The sequence below is a fragment of the Engraulis encrasicolus genome, chromosome 6 (genome assembly GCF_034702125.1).
Source record: "Engraulis encrasicolus isolate BLACKSEA-1 chromosome 6, IST_EnEncr_1.0, whole genome shotgun sequence".
NCBI lineage: Eukaryota > Metazoa > Chordata > Actinopteri > Clupeiformes > Engraulidae > Engraulis > Engraulis encrasicolus.
In genome coordinates this window covers 43,372,900-43,377,899 of record NC_085862.1, presented here as the reverse complement: position 1 = coordinate 43,377,899, position 5,000 = coordinate 43,372,900, and the positions used below count along the sequence as shown (strand labels likewise).

Here is a 5,000-nt window from a genome sequence, read left to right as displayed (position 1 = left end):
AAAAGGATCTTTTTTTAACATAAAAAATTACCCACCATGACTTTTGTGAATATGGCCTTGTGGCAAATAAATCTGGACATCATCCTCTTATGTGCTGTTGTCCGGGCCGCCTGAGGTCACGATGTTGCCTGTGACTGCATTGCATTTGATTGTCATCCGATGTTAGAGTATGCCTGATATAACCTGTATTAGATTTCATACACTAAGTTGCACAGCAGAATCTATATTCCTGTGTGCTTTGTAGAACTGGTGAAGAAAGTGATCCTGGACCGTGAATCATTCGTTAATTTACCACCATACAGCATTTGATTGTTGTCCTGTGCTAGAGTATATCTGATATAACCTGTATTAGATTTAATACAACTTGCACAGCTGAGTGTATTCCTGTGTGCTGTGAAGAATTAGTGAAGAAAGTGATCCTGAATCGTGAATCATTAATTCATTTACCACCATACAGCCGCTGTTCACGTCTGCTCCGTCGTCCAGTTGAAGTGAGGAAGACATCTCCAGAAAGCACCTTCTGTCATGCCCTTGGGTGATGTTAACTACTTCCTGTGCCTCCACAATACCTTGAGGCATAAACCAACTAACTAAGTAACAAATGAGAGCTTTGTTTGTGAGTGTGTGTTAAGTGTGATTGTGGGCTGATGCTGCTGGGTGGTGTTGCCGGGGATCGCACATGAAAAGAGCAGCACAGCAGGGAACCTTCTCCATCCACAACTGTCCTCAGTCACCCCCAGGAGACTCTGAACCCCCTCAACAACTCTCTCTCTCTCTCTCTCTCTCTCTCTCTCTCTCTCTCTCTCTCTCTCTCTCTCTCTCTCTCTCTCTCTCTCTCTCTCTCTCTCTCTCTCTCTCTCTCTCTCTCTCCTTTCTCAAGACAACCCCCTCCCTGGAACACACTTAATCCCTCTGGGGATTAACAAGAACAAAAAAGATGCAACAAAAAAAGAAAAGAAGCGTAGAAAATGGATGAGAGGAAGTCAAGTGTCTGCAGCTCTGGGAATTTCTTAGAGCGTCTGTCCACCACACCACACCACACCACACCACACCACACCTCAGCTGTCCTTAGGGTGGGTGGGTGGGCCTTTTGTGTTCAGGGTTACAAGCTAATCAGCACTTTCTCCTGATCCGTTTGTTAAGGTCATTTACTGGCTGGTTTTGATGTCCGGAGAGAGCTCTCCTTTGACATGCATGGCTTCCTCCCAAGCAGATGGAGAGGGAGGCAAAGTGCATATGAATGGAGCACAAGATTGGAGATTGGAGACTGGAGGCTTCTTACATTTACGTTTTACATTTATGCTTTTAAGCCGAGGCTTTCATTCAAAGCGATTTCCACTACACTTTAAGTGTGTGACTGACTGGGCTGGTGTGTTGTGTCTCACAGCCATACAGTGGCGGTAATGAAGGCTTTTTAAGAGGGAAATGCTTCCACCGATGCCTATTAAAGTGTGAGCGTGTGTGTGAGGCTGAACGCCCTCCACCTCAGGGAGAGTGGTCATTTAGTGATGGCTCTACGCCAGGAGTGGCATCAGGACTGTGTGGCTGAAGCACTGCCTTTCGTGACTTCGGCAAGTTTCTCAAGGTGAACTAGTCACTGGATGTCAACCTCCTTCAACTAAAACCTGCTTCCCCTAGGTGCATGTATTCAGGGCTTTAAAATTAACTTTTTTTAATCACCAGACAATGGCTAGTAGATGTTAATTTTACAACCCAAACACACACTCAATAATGGGTCAAAGTGGCGAGTAAGTTGGTCTTTTCTACCAGTCAAACTGAAATTTCACCAGCGTTTGGCCGGTTGGCTGGTGTTCATTTAGAGCCCTGCTTGTATTGCTGAAGAGTACAGGCTCTGTCTGCTCTGACTGGGTGGCTGGATTGCTATCTTTCTTTGACTTCAAAAAATTATTCAAGGTGAACCAGTGAGTGGATGTCTACCTCGCTCACTTCACTAACACCTCCTTCCTCTAGGTCAGTGGTTCTCCACCTTTTTTGAACAAACTCCCCCTGCACCTCATTAGCCTCCCAACGCCCCCTTAGTATTGAAAAACGAAATAGACTAATGCCCCCCCAATAGCAACTAAGCACCTCCCCCTCTCAGCTATATCTCCCCTCCCTCCCCGCCCTCCCTAGGGCTCCCCAACGCTCCCTGAAGGCTGTAGAGCCCCCGTTGAGAAACACTAGTCTAGTTGCTTGCCTTGTTGAGGAGGAGAACAAGCTCTGTCTGTCACAAGAAGTGCACATTCCTAGAGGGATTGAGGAGAGCCCTTTTAATGTCAATGTGAATGATGAATGTAAAATGCCCCCCACGCCTCTGGACAGGTTAATGGTGGAGGGGCTTAATAAGGGTTCAGAGGGGCAGGGATTGTGAAAGTGGGAGTCTCAAAATGTGGGAACAAATTATCCAAATACTCACAGTAGGGTGCCAATCGGAGACTACGGCCTGGGGTATGCTTGCTGTGTGACTTCATTTACACACACAACCGACACCGTGTGCGAACGAGTCCACATACTTGCAACTATCAGAGCACTGTGCACGATAGTGGAGGTATCATCTAAGGAGTGGATAGTCCATTAGGCCCTCGTTAATATTGTCCACCATTATTTGACTCTACCACGACTTCAGCATGGAAATTCAGAAGAATGTGCACGCACGTACCTTTGCGTAGCTTGTGTTCAGGTGTGCACAAAATTGACATAAAATACGCATGGCAACGTGCATGTGTATCCTGCAGCGAGCATATCCCGGGCCTCAAGCCTCACTCCCTGACCCTAATCACACTCGTAAAGCGTAAACAAAGACCTGCCATAGTGCAAAACCCTCTCTCTCACTCTACAAGAATGCCCTACCTTCTGCCAAAGCCTAACTGCACTCTAAAATCTCTCGAAATAGTAGACACGAGTTTTCCCCCTCCAAATTCCTTGTTTCCATCTCATGGAGAGAAAAAAAGGCACACTAAAAGTTTAAAATACTATACAACACAGCACAGCCCAACAACAATAATTACATATTTTTTCTTCTTGTGTGCAGGAACCAAATGACTACCTCCAGGAGAGAAATGAGAAAAAAAAATTGTTCTTTTTTTCATCTTCAGGCCCACAACAACAACAAAAATATTCCCCACACTTAAAAGCAACAGCAACAAATAGCAAACAATGAACTGGACAGAGCTGGTGACAATACTCCACCCACCATTAAATCTTATTTGAAGTTTCCTTAGAATTCACTCCTACTTCAAAATGGGTTTTACATTACATAACTTTACAGTCACAGTGACCTATACAGAAAAAAAAGTGTGGCTACAGAAGCACACTTAAATACAGGGTACACACAGTGGCCCTTTGTAATAACCTGAAGTTTAAACTAGGATTCGAATAAAAGCCTTCTTGTCTGAATCCACCACTGATCTATTTATTGCCCAGGTTTGTGCATTAGGTCAGGTTTTAAAGGCTGGTGTTATGCAGGCAGAGTATCACAATGCAGTTATACATTAGTAATTGCCGTGGTGAGCTCTATCCTGTGCTTAATAGCATAATTGTCATGTAACAAGGACTTTATTATGCAAAGCGTTAAACACAAAGACTTTCCCTGTTCTCCGTAATCCGCTAAATCCAAACAAAACAGTGCTTTCGACCAGCGCTAGAGCTGTGATGTCTGCTCATGACCACTAGATGGCGATAGCTCACTTTAAAGGCAACAGGACCACAGCTCTATGGTGTTGTTACAGACTAACAGAGAGAGACAAGGGACCTATACTACAAAGCTGGTTCAGGATAAGTTAAGGTTAAGTTAAGAGGTAAATCATCTAATACAAGAGAGTTTCTTAAGAAATGAGGACTCCAGGACTCTTCTATTAGATGATTTACCTCGTAACATAACCTTAACTTATCCTGAACCAGTTTTGTAGTATAGGCCCAAAGTGGAAAAGAGTGATAGGAGGAACGGAGAGGAGCTGGAGGGAGAAAAGGAAACGAACAAAAATGAGGGGAATTACAGATACGTCTGAGATAAATCAGAGATCACTATGTCCTGAATAGCGTCCTGAACTGCTTCCTGGCTTCCTCATTCTAGCGTGACACCCAAAGCATAAGTAGTCTACTCAGAGCATGCTGGAATAAACAAGGCCTTCTCTGCTTAGGTCCTAATCACCCTGTCAATTATCTTGTCCACAGCACCCAACTGAGAAAACATTCTGTCCAACATCCTCTAAAAGCGGGATTATCTCTGTTTTGTTGATTTGTTTGTGTACTAGTTGTTTTTAACTTTAATCTTCAGCTCTATCACGGCTCTGGCCATGCTCTGACCTCGAAAGCGGACAGCTCACTCACAGCTCACTGTTCAGAGTGAGGCCAATATTTGTACAGAGCTCTCTCTCTCTCTCTCTCCCTTTCTCTCTCAACAAGAGTTACAGTAGGGTCAGTGCCAGAACAGTAGTCCTATGCTTACTCGCTGGTGTTCCCTCTTCCAGAGGCCCCCTGCTTGCCTAAGGCTGCCCTGCCACTGCCTGATTTCTGGACATCCAGGCCCAGACTGACAACAAGGCCCAGGCCCTCATGTTGACAGGGTGTTTAGGGCAGCTGAGAGAGGGGCTGGGAGAGGATCTCCCAGAGCACAGCACACAGAGCGCCTTTGTCCTGCTGCTAAAGCCCTTTTCAACAGCACTTAACCACTGTACTGTAGCTGCCACAAGTGAGAGAGAGAGAGAGAGAGAGAGAGAGAGAGAGAGAGAGAGAGAGAGAGAGAGAGAGAGAGAGAGAGAGAGAGAGAGAGAGAGAGAGAGAGAGAGAGAGAGAGAGAGAGAGAGAGAGAGAGAGAGAGAGAAAACAGAGGGACAGAAAGCAGGGCACTCAGAGGATGAGGTCAGAGAATGAGTGAGAGCACATTGGGAGAGTGTAAGGGGTAAGAGAGGGATTGGGTCAGATCGAGCCACATAGAGGAAGAGATCATGCACGCACGCACGCGCACACGCACGCACGCGCACATGCACTCACGCACATGC

General features: G+C 45.7%; 1 protein-coding gene across 2 annotated transcripts in view; it reads right to left on the bottom strand.

Annotated features, from left to right (window-relative positions):
- The window catches only part of bcar3 (BCAR3 adaptor protein, NSP family member), a 130,733-nt gene that overhangs the window by 41,899 nt on the left and 83,834 nt on the right, over positions 1–5,000 (bottom strand). The window lies entirely within an intron of this gene.